This window comes from Acipenser ruthenus, chromosome 11, assembly GCF_902713425.1.
Source record: "Acipenser ruthenus chromosome 11, fAciRut3.2 maternal haplotype, whole genome shotgun sequence".
Lineage (NCBI taxonomy): Eukaryota > Metazoa > Chordata > Actinopteri > Acipenseriformes > Acipenseridae > Acipenser > Acipenser ruthenus.
In genome coordinates, this window is record NC_081199.1 from 25799203 (window position 1) to 25815122 (window position 15920).

The following is a 15920-nucleotide window of genomic DNA, read 5'->3' on the forward strand; positions in this document are numbered from 1 at the left end:
AATAGTATGGCACAAGGAATGGATGGAAACAATGCTCATTGTCCAACCTTCAAGTACTAGCCTTTCAAAAGGGAAAAAAACCTGTATCTTAGATATTCCATTAAATCAGTCTATCATACTTGTCCATTGTATGAGCAGACTCACTATTTTCAACTGCATTATTAACAGTAATGAATATCTTCTTTTCTACCTATAAGCAGCAATAATAGTCACATAACTCAGGCATAGACACAGTGCCAGTTCCAGAACTAAAGGAAAAGAAACTCTCCCCATTCCCATCATTCTAGGAAACATGTTTTTCTAATTATTCTTTTTTTAATTATGAAAGCATTTTCAGTTCAGTTGCTGAAGATATTAAAATGCTTCAGTGGGTAAATGCCTTTGTAGAAGAGATGGGGGTTTAGTTGAATAGCACAAGTGCTGCAGCTCTGCTACACTAGTTCATTAGAGCTTGCCTTGAAGGAGCTCCTCACCCCCCCCCCCCCCCCGGCTCTTCCAGCAAGGTTCTCTTAGCTCTTGATCTCTTGTATCTCACTAGCATTTCAGTTAAAGCCTGGGGCAGAGTTACATATACATGCATGCGTGTGTGTGTGTGTGTGCGTGTGCGTGTGTGTGTGTGTGTGTGTGAGAGAGAGAGAGAGAGTGTGTACTCGTTTATATTATACATAATATACAGTAGACCCTGATATTGATGGGATAGTCATCAGAAAAGGGAAGAGAAAAAAAGTAAGTCATTTGTCATGGTCAGCACCAGGCTCTCCTACTACGGCACCACTTGTGCAGATTTTATAGTAGAGAAAACCAATGCTGCTTCTCAAATCTCATTGAGGTGTGTAGGGTTAAACCAAGCCTGAAGCAAGGAGATAACCCCACTGCTCTCCAATATACAAAACATGATCTTTGATTAATTGTGGATACAATGATTTGCAAATTGAATAAATAAATTAATCAACTACAACAAGCTACCAGTAAACATATCTTATTTGTTATTAAATCAGCCCTATATCAATAACCGCTCAATTTTCAACTGTACAGCATCATGGCTGCTTGGAAGCACCTAGCATTTAATTGGAGAGCAAATCTTCAGATTTTAAACTTGGGCTCCATTTCCCAAAGTTGTGAGCTAATCCAGACTGTGTTGTGTGCGGTTTCTCTTCAAAGCTGGCTGCTATGCTGCTGAATCACAGCTCTCCATTGCTGACCTGGAGGCCTTCCTCTAACCACCAGCTATCTGAACAAGCTACTGGGTGCCAGGTTTGGGATGTCTAGGTGGGCCTGGTGGTACTGCTCCAGCTTGTCAAGAACCCTAGGCAACCCAACCATCCAGGCATAGAACCTCCCCTGTGGCATGGCCACCTGTAGCCAGAGACGTAGAGGATCCGGAAGCCCTCATTAATAAGAGAGTACAGGCAGCACTCCAGGATCTCGTCCTGACCCAGGCAGCAGCTCTGGATGCCAAGGTGGGTCCTAATCTTCAAAAAAGCTCTGCAGCCAAGGATCTAGGGTTGCGACTCTTTCTTTTTCAAACACGTACCAGCCTTGGCCTGTCTTCTGCCCCAGCCACCTGCTCTCACAGAGGATGTCGGGGAGTGGGCTGTATCTTTTCCCACCCCGACTACGAGCTGAGGTTCCAGGGGGTAGCTTCTGCCTGGTAGCTTCAGGCTGGCTCCTTCCTCCAGAAGGTAGTAGGCCTGCTGTGTGTAAGGTCTCATCATGCGGTTCCCAACAAAACCCAAGCAATTGCCCACCACCACTCTTATTTTCACCAAGCGCTTGGCCAGCTGCATTGCAGTCGCTACGGTGACGGGGGAGGTCCAAGGGCCACAGACCACCTCCAGCAGCTTCATCATGTGAACCGGCGCAAAGAAATGGGCGCCCACCACTAGTTCAGGCTTAGAGGCAGCAGAAGCAATCTTGTCGATATTTAGCACTGAGCTGTTGGTGCACAGAAGAGCATCAAGGCGACACACAGAGGACAGCTTGCCGAAGATCTGCTTCTGGAGAACCATGTCTTTGAAGACGACCTCGATCACCAGGTCAGGGTCGCGCAGCTTGAAGGTCAAGCTGACCAGCCCCAGATGCACTTCTGCCAGCCCTTATTTCTGGCTCTCATGTCAGCATGGAGCTCATGGCTTTCCTTCCAGCCTTCAGCAGTTTCTGCTCCATTTCCACAGCGACGACTGGGATCCCAGCTCGACTCAGGGAGACAACAATGCCTTGCCCCATGGTTCCTAACCTTGTGAAGGACAAAAGGAACCAAACATCTTCAGTTCAGAGATAAATTCCTCACACTTGTATATAGCTGACAACAACTTAGATATATTTGCTTTTTTTTTTTTTTTTTTTTTAAATAATTTTGTGTATCTTCACTTCAGCAAGATTGGATTCCCGTGCTAAAATTTCACATATATGAACCGCCAAGAAAAAGTGTTAAAACCAAGCCTCACCCAGGACAACTGGAAGCTGCTAGAGACTGGAAAATGCTGGCAAATGTTGGTCAACAGCTTATTTTTCCACCTGAGATTGCCACCAACAACCTTCGACCAGATATTGTCTTGTGGTCTGGATCAGCACGCCTTGTTCACCTGGTAGAGTTAACAGTGCCATGGGAGGGTGCTGTAGATGAGGCGTATGAGAGGAAAAAACTGCGGTATGCTCAATTAGCCGCTGAAGCAGAACAGCAAGGATGGAGAATCTGGGTTTACCCAGTGGAGGTGGGTTGTCAAGGATTTGTGGCACACTCTACAACCCGGTTTCTCAGAGATGTCAGATTCAATGGCCAAGAGTTGTGTTGCACAGTGAAGAACTTATCTGAAGCAGCAGAGAGGGGCAGCAACTGGCTATGGTTGAGACAGAAATATTCTGGTTGGGGATCTCAAGCACAATAGAAAGAAAAACGCTGATGTACGGGTAAGTAAGCTGGGTTGAGTTGAGTTGGGGACGGAGGGGGGTGATGCTGGGACGCCAGAATCACTGTTGAGCCCTCTTGAGGTGTTGTGGGCTAGTCAACGAAATACTGAGTATGGAAGGTGCCCACTTGAAGACCCCAGAGATGTACCCTACTTAGCTTAATCCAGACGGTTGTCATGCTGATGCGCTGTGGTTGATCCCCGGAGCCAACATTGCAGCCATTGTGTGTGCTGATGCGCTAGGGAGATTAAATAAGATGATCCCTGGAGCCAGCATTACACTTCAGCCATCAACACCAGACAGAAGGAGACCTACATCATCATATGGAAGGAAACTCAAATGGATGGAGACACAGATGGCTCACATTAGTTTACTGTAAAGCTATGTCTTAGTTGGTGCTTATCTTGGCAAGAGCCGAGTTCAAATCAGCATGAAGTTTTAATATCTACTCTCATGTAATGGAAACTGAAAGAAACCCTGGCCTGTGATCTCAGGGCAGACCTGCTTTCTAAATAAAATAAAATGAAAGCCCTAGGAATGGAGGCTCTGGTGCATGACATCCAGCTTTGCTGTATTCTTGCAGATCTGTTCTGCTCTTGTAATATTTTGTTTTACCTCAAATGCACCCATCTCCTAAACTCAGCAGGAGGGTTGACCTGAGGACTTAGAAAGCAATTGGCTAAGAGCCATTCATTCCCCCAGTTCCGCACATGCACCTGGGAGATACAAATTGCAGCTTACTAAAGCCTTCCTTTTAATGGACTGGAGCAGCAAAAACGATTATGCAAGATTCAGGAGCGTAATTATCTCTTGCATTCAAAATAGTCCCTCTGTCACAGGAGAGTGACCTAGAATGGCTTGATTTTGCATTTTCTGTCCTCCTGTCAAAATATTGTTCAATACTTGAACCGAGAAGGTTTGTGAAAGAGGCGATTCTAAATGGGCTCACCATGGAGAGGAATATGCCCCATGAAAGAGTAAATCACTGTCCCTTTGAGGAATGCTAACCAATGTTTTAAAATACATTTTCTTATTCGTTTTATGTTATGGTGCAGTAAAATGTTAGGTTCTTCACTTTGTGTTATTCAGGATAAGCAAATCTAACTAACACACAGTGGTAGAATATTACGGAGGTGCTACCGAGCATGAGAAGCATGTGTTATTTACAGTAGTTAGTAAGAATATGGTAAGACTACACTTTCACTGATTGATTATTTACTTATGTACTCGCCTTTCTGGCCAACATTTTTTATTTTAATTAAACACAAGATCCAACACAATGTTTTCACAGGAACACAAGTTTCTGTATGTTATGTATTTTTATTTAAACTGCTTAAGCCAGTTCTGGTCAGATACTGTACTGCAGCTGTAAAGTCTTTCTTTTGTAATTTTAAAAAGGTGTAAATGAAAAGTATATAAAGCCAACAAAATAATTCCTAAAAAAAATAATTCTATGTATTGCCATGGCGTTGCAGAGCTCACATTTTCTAATATGAAAGACGCATGTTAAATGCACAGTTTTTTTTGTTTTAAATGGTAGTTTTTCATAGCTATTACTGAGCCAAAAAAACTGTTGAAATGCCTTTTGCACTTATGTTAATGCTGCCCTTTCTGTCATGAAGGAACACAGTTGACAGTCATAACTTGCATTCTTTCATGCAACCTAAGCAGAATAGTAACGGCTTTGAAGAAAACTAATGGATTTGAAAAAAATACAATTAAAAAATGTAATTACCAGTGCAGGTTTCACATAGGAAAATGTGAAATGATGGCAATATACAGTATATTAATTAAGCATTCCTTAATTACTTTGTTAGATCTATGAACCTGAAGGAGATCTATAGGGTAAACACAAAGATTTTTCCTTTACACCGAGTACAATAGAAGTGGGGCAGCTTCGGACATTCCCTTCAAACACCTATAGCATGATGTTGTGTAGCTGTAAGATGGATGTTGTGGCAACAGAGGACTATCTGTATTCTCTTCCCCAGACTGACACACTTCAAAAGAAAAGAAACAAAGAGAACAAAAATTGAACCCCACTGCTCTGCAATTGAAAATGAAAACCAGACCCCCTTTCATGAAGCACATCAAAAGACAATCTGGTACAACTACAAACCGAGGTAGAAATGGTCTTTTCACACTGCAACAATTCTTTCTATCAATTGCACTTAATTGTAGCTCCTCCAATCTACACTGCACATGTGTGTAGCACGGGAAATCTATAAAGGAAACACAAATAAAACAGCTCATTCCTAACAGATAATGCTTTCAACACTTCAATTGAATACACATACCTTCCAATTCAAATTCTCCAGATAAAATTTGATTTCGTTTTTAGTATCGGCACAATGATGGGGGGGGGGGGGGGGCAGCAATAATGTTAAAGCTAAAAGGAACAGTAAAGGAATATAGAGTCCTTTACTCTTCAAATGGGGTGTTTGTCCCCTCGGCGACTCCCTGTGGAACAGCCTCTTTGAGTCAGGTTCTAAAAAAATAAACTCGACAAAGAAATACATGTCTCAGTTTCCACAGAGGTAGCTCAAGTTAGGTTAAATGAAAGGTCGTGTTTATGCGATGAGTCAGTTGCGTTTTCATTGTCCGTTTACAGCCTCGGTATGGCAGTAAAATGTCAGCACCCAGGATGAGAGGAAAATTTGCTTCCAATCAGCTTTTAACACTCCATGCAGTTCATTGGTACTCAATTGTAAATGTGAGGGAAGGGTTGCTTTTCTTGTTTTGAAACCAACATATTAATAAATAGATGTGTTTTGATTTATTTAATACCTCTTGGAGGCAATTACTCTGAAAATATGAGCATTAGCACACCCCTAGTGTATAGTTCATAGATATCCACATCTCCGATGTGGTAATAATATCAACGTGAAATGGGGCATTTTGCATTGAACACATAAGAGGGTGTCAATACTTTTATAATTCCACTATATACTTTGTAAATCTTTACATAAATAATGCTGTGAAGTGTTCCACTACCTTGGTTTCATATATAAAAGATGCACTAAATCAACTCTTCTGGTCACTTTAGATTTTAAATCAGAGATTTTCAACCTATAAAACCTCGTACAGGCCTTAACGCTTTCCCAGCTGGCTCCACTGGGCGTGGTCTACCAGACAGCTGCTCTCTATGTGAAGCAGTACAGCATGGCAGAGGCCTGCCTGGAGGTGAAGAGAGATGCCATCAGCTCCTGCTCATCCCCCCCCCCCCCCCCCCACTGGGAAGGTTGCCTTTTCAAAAGGTTCTTGATCATGGAAACTACTTGGAAAAAAAAAATTAAAACCAATGGAGCTTAATAAAATTCATATCCACACGTTCCTCAGTGTGGCGAGACCGCTACATAGGATAAGGAAAATAACATGGATCGATGTTTCTCTTGTTCTCGTTAAAACGGCTGGTAATCTTTCATTTCACTTTGATGTCCTTTCTTACAAGATTAAAGCAAGGTGTTCCAAATAAAATCTATAGTGGCTTTATTGAATCAACGAGCTCCATAGTACAATTGTATCAGAAAGCAGAGCTGTAAATCAAAGTCTCAAAGGGGCCAGTGGCTGTGTGTGACAGCATCACTATATAAAATGAGGGGAGGTCGCTAGTAGCTCACAAATAAAAGCACTGTATCCTGGATTGCAGGGCGAGTCATGCAAGTGTGCTTCGAATCCCATCAGCACAAAGTTATCGACCTTGGCTGGGTACCCACAGGAGTGTTGCATTTGCCTTTGCACGGTTAAGGAGGCATGTAGGACACACATAAAACACCCCTAGACTGCTGAAGGCATTATTCCAGACATTTAGTCTACTTGATTTAGGTTTCTCTCAGTTTTGTAACGGCTGTAACAGGTTATTTCTCAGATACCAAAGAATATGAAGGGGGCCATTGTACCTTAACCCAAGGCACTTCAGTTCACAACCCACTGTGGTAACTTCAGGTAAAAATTTAAAATCTAAAATGTCACCTCAATTGGACAAGCACTTCTCTAGATAGATGTAAAAGTGTGTGACATACAGACTGTTGGACAGACACAGACAACTGTACACCAGCACTGTAAGATGTAACAGTATCATTGATAGAAGACTCTATTAAGGCTGTGTAAATGTAATTCTACTGGATTTACTTGTTTTTTTTCTCTTCAGCTCTTTTCTAAAATAGTCCTGCATCCATAACCACGTGTGCCTATGTGTATGATTTTACAGTACCATTTAAGTACTTTCAAAACTACTTTTAACCTTAGCATGTATGAAACATTTCTAAAAAGTTCTTATTTAGCCCATTAATTGGCTTAACTGATGGCTACTTTTCAACTAGGCTTCACAGTATCTCTGGTTTATTGCTATCATGCTGGTTTACAGAACAGAGGAAAAAGTCTGCGTTTTAAATTGAATGAAAACAAATCTAAAAAGGCATGCCTTCAAACATTCATAACTAGCGCTCTTTGTGGGGTGTAGCCAAATGCGCCTAAACTCTTAATGCTCCATCAAGCGCCCATTGTCTATAGAAGAATCAGTACAGCAGTGGTTAAAGCATAACTATTTTCTAATCCCACAGGCATTACCTCTCCTTGAGGTCCATATTCTAAAAGATATACATTTGGGAAAGATGGCTCCATTATTTATGAGCATTTTCCAGACGTAGATATTGTGACAAAAACACAAGAAGCGAACAATGCTTCTTTCAGGCAGCGGAATTCAAACGAGTACAACGAACAGAGATTTAACAAGCCCATCTCTGTGTTGAGTGAGATAGGGGTAGGAATTCGAACAGCAGCCTCCCTCATTTAAAAGCCAGAGCTCCGCGTCGCCCACTTGACAGCTCATGCCAGTGTATCCCAGTCAGCTGGGACAATACCCCAATAGTTTAAACCTCACTGAAGGAACTAGATATTAAAAACTACACAGCAGTGCAGTAAAACATGCTTAAAATGTCCAGCTAGACATGATGGGAGTCAATGGGGACTCATAATATCACTTTGTTTGTTATCCCGCTACGGTATACAGCAATCCCATTTATCAGTCATGCAACTGATTTCCATCCCACTTAATATCACTTTGGGAAATAAAAGGATTTAGAAGCTTTACATGAAAATAAGTTGCTGTACACTATTGAAATGTTCAGACTTATAATGAAGCACAAATCTATTATTACATTATTATGTCTTGTAGCCTGCATGCAATTAGTGATTTTATTATTTTTACTAGCAATCTATTTTGGGTTCCACAGCAGAAGAGGTCTCATCTTTTGTATCAACACTTCTCTGTTTTAATGGTTATTATGCCAGGTTTATAATAAATTATGATACTAGCAACTCCCCTTAATGTTGCCATTATTGCTCCTTCAGCTGTTTTTAGACTTTTTTTCTGCAATTCTGTATTTCTAAAATATGAAAATGTATCTTCAGTTTTTTGTAGATTTAATGTAAATATAGCAATGATATAATTTAATGCAGCAGTTTATTTTTTTTTTACACACACGTTATCCTTCGAAAGTGTGGAAGCTTTAACTAAACTGACAGCCCACGAAGAGACCTACATTATTGATCCGTTCAAATGAGAAACGTTGAAAGCAGCACATTTTAATGTTGATTATAAAGAATGACAGAGGTGAGTTCAGATTAATTCCTGCACACCAAGCAAACTCAGTCAGCCTTAAAAGAAGCAAACAATGTTATTGTGCAGCTTATTTAAAAAAAAAATTTAAAAAAACTTTACACTTATGAGAAATTAAATAAAATCTTACACCCCTCATTATTATGCTTCTTGGGATTAAATGGAGAAGAAAAAAAAAAAAACGCCACACAGGATGACCGTGCTTGACATTCATCCCCGCACAGCAGTAAACTCAAAACCAGAGCTATCAGGAACATGAAACAGTATGTACAGATCATCAAAACTGAATTGCTTCTCCAGATATATGTAAAAACGTAGTGCGAGATACAGACAAAGAGATACAGACAAACACAGCCCCTCAGATTCTGTTAAAGAATGTTCTTAGTTTCATCACCATTAGACAAGTGGTTCTCAAAATATCTACAGAACTCATTTACACAGAAAAATTGAACAGATGTGCACTCCGTAATTTGACTTTGCCCCTGTAAATCTGCATGGTAATTTTGCAGTTTTCCCATGCTTTTCCCATTATATGGTTATACCATGCTTTCCCATACCCCTCTGGGCTTTACAATGCTTAGGTATGCTTTACCATTCTTTCACTATGCTTTATTACACATTGTTCTATGCTTTTACCATGAGAAACTTTAAGGGACACCCTGTTTCCACTATATCCCCTAGCGTGATGAGCATCCCCTGCTAATAACTAATGCTAGACAATGACAGAAAACAGCTGCATGTATTCCATATATACTGCACAGCCACCGGGCCCTTCGTGACATCACTGCCTGAATGGATAGCACCGTTGATTAAAGTCAGAGGCAGTTGTTTTAGAGGCAATCCGATCTGACAGATGTTTGATTTCACCCCTCAAGTCTGATTCAACTTCCTGTAGCTCGACGAATGTCAACCTGACCTTCACATTTAGTTTCCTAATGAGCCTTGACATCTACTTGAAGTGTTGACAAACAGGGTCGTTTTTATAACAAGCTCATTAGTTACTGCGTTCTACCTGCGTTTGCAATTTCTAATATGAAATTGCAATCAGTAACAGCAGCAAAGGGCCCCAGCTTCCATTTTTAGGGCACAACACAGATATACTGCTTATTACTGTATATGCAGCAACCTGTCAGCCACAGTTAGTTACATACAGCTATAAGCAATCATATGAAACACTAAAATATAACTCCTCAATGTGTATTTTAGCTTCTTGTTGATGGTAATGTATACAGTACTCCTAACTATTAAGGATACAAGCTTCTTCCCTACCAGGTGTATTCAAGGGTGCATTAATACAACATGAGCATAAGAGTTGAAGCAGAAGACATATCAAACCAATAGTATTGCACCCAGGCACCAATATGGGATAATTTTATAAATAACTTCGTTAGCTCGTGTTTTGCGATATTATGATACAGTTGTCCGTCCCGTATCCGACTGCGGTGGGACCAGAGCTGTAACAATTATTATAGGCACACAATTATTGTTTTGAGATTCGGCTATTAGGCAGCTCCCCTAAATCCCTTGTTTAGAAAGATACAGGGTATTAATGCTTGTGACAGGGTAGCCGTCTGCCGTGTGGATGCGTACATTAGCTGCTGAGTGACAGGCAGGAGATCGAGACGGAGCTTGAAGTTGATACACCCTGCAGGCGAACAGGATTTATTTACATATCAACACACTGAACAGCTCACGTGACACTACCAGCAATGGTAGCGCATGGAGCACATACAACAGTGTACGAAAACTTTGGTGGGATCTACAATCTCTGAACTAATCTTCTCTGTGCAATAATAAACGAACGTTGGTGAAGAGGTTGATCATGGCAGATAAACGGTTAGGGCGGATATGTGACAGGCAGATACGTGACGGATTACTGTACTGCAGTATGAAAGGCTCTATATAAATAAATAAATAAATACATTTACTACTGTAATAAGGGACACTCAGAGGTTCGTTAGCCCTTTAAAATGAGACCCAGCACACAAAACTTGGGAGTTTAGCGCCAACGCGCACTTTTAATACAAAATAAAAATAAACAAACAAAAACCGAGCTCTTTGAGGCCTAACTAAAACAGGACAGCTAAGCTGTTTACGTGTTAAAACAAACTCTAAACAAAAAGGATCACACAGTACCTTTTTTCTGATACGTTTGAGCACACAATCAAGCAGGCTTTTCACACAACAGTCTCCACTAGACTGACTGCTGCCTTTTTATATTTGGCAGCTGGCTTCAATTTATAATAGTCAACAGCTGGCAAACGATTAATACAATTAAGGCTTTTCACTCTGTGGCCTTCTGGGAGGTGTAGTCCCATGCTCCCCAGGACTACACTTTCTCTGCTCCCTTTATCACACTGCTTAGTATTAAAATTATACAAACTGGTCATGTTTTTTGTTAAGGTCAGGAAGTATCAAACAGGCTTAACCCTTACTGTTAATAATGTATTTTCTGGTGTTAAATTAAAGCCAGTTAATTGAATTGCTTTTTCCAGATAAATATCAGTTCACAAGACAGCGCTGGGTCTCTAAATGAAGCCATTAGCAAAGGCACTCTCAATTCCTTCATTTATAAATATTGTATCTTTAAGGGCTTCCAATCAGAACCCATTTTTCTTCTGATGAAACTCATAAAGGGAAGCAAAATTGGTCTGTTTCAATTTGAGATGAATGGGTATGCTTTGCATACCAATGTGGAGCAACGCCATTAGACAGCGCAGTCTTTAACACTGGGAACAGACTCCTGGCACACTTGAACCGGTTTGCTTAGCAGAACTGCTGCACCTTGATTGGTGCTCTGGTTATTGTAACTCTCTGAACCTGCTGGGTATGAAAAGCACCTTGGGGGGGGGGGATCAGAGCTTATTAGTAAAATGCTTTTCACTAAGGTTTTAACAGACATTCTTACAGTTATTTGAAGTCATACGGATAGGGGGAATGATACTTTTAAAACAAATCTTTCAGATGCTCATTATAATCTGGACCTCCGCATGCATCATAATCCATGCCCTCCGGGCCCTTGTGGTCCGTCTGTGCCAGTTAAAGTTCCAAATGTGAGAGAAGCTGAGCAGGGGTGAAACAAACAGTATTCTAATATAACAGTCCATCAAGAAAGACTCTCCAAGCAACTACTGCATATGCCTTGGAAAACACTTTAGAATAATCCAGGTGCTAAACGTTTATAGCAGGTTATTGGTTAGTTTAGAATGGCCCTTGCCTAGTGTTCACTGATGCCTGCTTTTGACATTATGGTACGTTGATCAGGTAATCCTATGCAAATGCAGCATGTGTTAAACATAATGTCATTATTATTTTAAAATAGACAGCATTAGGCGACTGCCTGCTCTTTGCGGATTGAATGACTCACCCTGCATGCTATGAGGCCATGCCTTTACCAGGTGAGCCACCCAGGCATCCCTGTGTATTTACATTGTCTCACCTGGGCAGGGCTCTAACATTTAGTTTTGCTTCCCAACGACAAACAGTTAATGTACAACGAGCACCAGCCCACGCTGACAGCATTTCATATCTCCCAGTATAGCTGAAATCAATTGAAATTAAAGTGCTGGAAGAATGTACTGTATATTAAAAGCTTTGACAGATGACCTCATACACTGCTGCATCCCATTCTCCATTTTTGCTACTCTATATCATAACAGCAATAAAGGTTTCTCTTAGTAAGCATTATTGATTGACAATCGACCTGATTTGTTAAGTGTCTTGCCATTTGGCTGTAGACACGTCGCTGCCGCCATGGTCCATTATTAAGCAGTGATTCCAATACGTCCTGGCATGGCTTTCATTCTCCATTTTAAAACAGAAACCAAAGCAATAACGAACCAGTGACACTGAATCTCAAAACAAGTGAAACGAGGCTGAAAATGAACAGCAGGGAGTCCTGAACCAATGTATTTAATGAATCCACAAGGGGTGTTGGTTACACTCGAGTAACAGGTGTTATCTATAATCTCTACATCCGACGCTGAAAGACTAGTACATGCCTTTGTATCTGTCATAATTGATTGTAATGGATTATTTTCTGGCATCCCAAAATGTTTGTCTCATTTGCAACTGGTTGAAAATGCTGCTGCTAGAATCTTGACTAAAACCAGAAGTGAACATATCACCCCAGTGTTGGCGTATTTGCATTGGCTTCCTGTAAATTTTGATTTTAAAACTTATAAGGCCCTAAATAATTTGGCACCAACCTATTTAGGAGAACTGCTTACCCCATATATCCCCAGTCGTAACCTTAGATCCGTGAATATGGGATTGCTGGTAATCCCTAAAATAAAGTATGTTAAATGGGGAGGAAGGGCTTTTTGTTATAGAGCCCCCAAACTTTGGAATGAGCTGCCAACACATGCAAGGGAAGCTGAGACCATCTGTTTTTAAAAGCAGACTAAAAACATATTTGTTTGAGCTGGCATTTTTATAATATGTATATATCCATTTTAGTTTTTATTGTTGTATCTTTGTATTTTATCTGCATTGTATGTATATCTATATTTAACTGAGTTACTGGTGTTTCCCTTCTATATTTCTTAAACTTTTTTCATCCAACATGTTTGTTTTCTTTATTAAATTTTACTATTTTTGTCCTGTAAAGTGCTTTGAGATACACCCGTATGAAAGGCGCTACATAAATACTTTGATTTGATCCGAGATCAGACATGAGTCTGAGAGCTCTATTAATTCTGATCTATAAAGTAAATCAAAACAAAATAACACATTTATTAAGTTAACTCTGATATTTCAGATTCGTACCAATGTCCAGTTGCTCTAACTCAAAAAGCCTTTAAAATAACCAAATTATAAAAGGACCACCTACTGCAATGGGTCTGTTGGTGTGCCTGTTTCACTGCCAAGGTTTTGGTGCCATCTATTGGCTGTGTATAGTAGTGTGCAGTGGAAGATCTAAATAGGACTAGTATTTCTCACAAGGAAAAAATGATACCAACACACTGATAAAATATTAATAGTAAAATTAACTATGTAGTTTGTAGCATCATCATAAAAAAGAGCAGGTATTAAACTATCTGGCCTCAGTCAACATCTGCATACACAATATCGGCAAAGGTATGTGCGAAGCAAGCATTTGCATAGAGCACCTATAGTAATGTGTTGATATTTGATTTGCTGCTTTTATATTGTGATTATGAATGTATTTGTAACATGTATGGAAACTGCACTGTGTGACACAGCGGTCCCCCAGGACCTCCATGTAAACCACATGGGGTATCTCAAGGGTTATATTATGAAGAGCAAAAGTTTAAAATAAAATGAATAGATGCTTTGCCTCACTACCAAGTAGATCTTTCTGTCCCATACCTGCTTCAGTTCACCAAGTCATACTCAATCGCATTTTGAAAAGGTTACATTTTCACCTGTACTTCACTATGATGAAATGACGGTCCTCTGTTCTGCCATCATGTACCGCACATTGACTCAAAGCAATCATTCAATAAGTTTTGTTTTCAATGGGTATCTGCAATGGTGAGATGGGAATCACACTGAATGTACCAGTCTTGGCATTTTCATTTTGAAAACCAGACTTTTCATTGGACGGTTATTAGATATGTTTCTCCATCATTGTTAGTTCATTATTGCAGGGTAGGGGTAACGAGTGCAATAGAAAGTCTTTGCTATCCGGTATTTCTTTGGCGAAAGGGTACCTGTGGTGATGTCCAGCGCAGCGGGCACTCCGATGAGCCGGGGCAGTCTCTGCGTGCTGCCCGCAGACGGGAGCAGCGCCAGAGTCACTTCAGTGAGCCCGACCCGAACCTGGAACAGACGCAGAGCAGCAACACACAGGGTAATGAATAGCTGGCCATTGACTACAGCACAGCAGCCTACCACAGGGTTCACCACTGTCTTGTCATCTTTAATAGGAGGTAGGGAATATCACATGGACCAGTACTGGAATTCAGACAACACTATACTAGCGCACAATGAACAGTGTCCCCTCTCAAGTCCCAAATGGCAATTTCTTTCTAATTTAGACTGCCCAGTTATAGAGTTATATTCCCTCAATGCAGGAGCTTCCCACCAAAACTCAGGAGAACTTAAGGTCACCGGGCATCTTTCAATCCCACCGCCAGGACAAACGACTACGCCCAAGAGCTCGACAGCGGATGCTGGAAAGCTACCAGCTCCTGATGGACAAAGGCCAGCCCTGCAGGTGTCCACTTTGAATTCACTGGGTGAGCCACTCTGGGGCCCCAAGGATACTTAAACAGCAATCCGGAACCTCTTTGTAAGAACAAGCGAAGTTATTTCCTTTTTTAAATGGAGTGTACAGTATATTAATACCTAAAGCTTCTGACATTTCATTTGTTGAGAGTATGATCAATTGTGTGGTAAAGTGTAAGTGAAATCAAACCCTGATTATAAACCAGGTTTTTTAAAACTGAACACTGAATGAAATGGCTACACTGTGAAAAACAAAAAGGAGAGCACGCTATACTGCAGGAATATATTTTTTCAGGTAAGCCTGGTTGAGGTGTTCATGTAAGCTGGGTGGTGAAGCTCTGTGCCCCTTGTATTTATAGCCCTACCCTGGAGTGAGCGACGCGGTAATGGCAGCCCAGGCCTCCCCCGAAAGCCACTCCCTCGATCACAGCCACTACCGGCTTCTCGCTTTCTTCAATCATGGGAACCAGAAGTGGGCCTCACATCTCCAGAGAAAGCCTGGATATATCAGCACCTGCGGGCAGGAACCCCAGATTCCAACATTTAGAAATTAACCCTGAACAGCAGCTACGTTTACATGCTGCCCAGACTCTCACTATGAGCAAAAGTATTCATTTCCACCTGGTGCAGACATTCATTTTTAAATCTATACCAATGTGCAACATTAATGTTACCCATCTATGACATATTTCCCTGTTGGTGTATTAAACAAGAATTTAAAAAAAAAAAAAAATGTCTTACCTCTCTAACAATATTATTACAAGTCCACTTTTTGCATTAACAATTATTTGGTTTCCTTTATGTAGCACGTTTATCCTGCTTTCATTTCCTGGTCAGCAGTTGCCCTCTTCACTGTCTCATAGATAGCTTCTTGAACTGTGCAGCTGAGGGCACAAACAAATACCACAGCCAGGGTCAGATTAGTGTTGAGAGCTTACACTACATTATCCTACAACCAGTAAACAAGAAGCCTATCACAGGATATATAGGAAAGGCTGTGTGTACAGAACAACTAATAGCCACCTGGGGGCGCACGTCATCGGCTCAGCTGTTGCTTGCTCGGGCAACAGGCGACGATGACGCCAGCTGACTTGAAACTTTACCCTTCTTACTCAAGCGGCAAAGTGCGGTGACTGCGAAGGAAACTGAAAACGGAGTGGTGGTTTCAACCCTGAGACTCGTGCCAGCAGAGTGCCTA

At 41.0% G+C, this 15920-nt stretch overlaps 1 pseudogene; it reads right to left on the minus strand.

Moving 5' to 3' along the window:
* Nucleotides 1–1227: 1227 nt before the first annotated feature.
* LOC117426722 (peroxisomal bifunctional enzyme-like) lies at nucleotides 1228–15225 on the minus strand (annotated as a pseudogene).
* Between the last annotated feature and the right edge of the window lie 695 nt (nucleotides 15226–15920).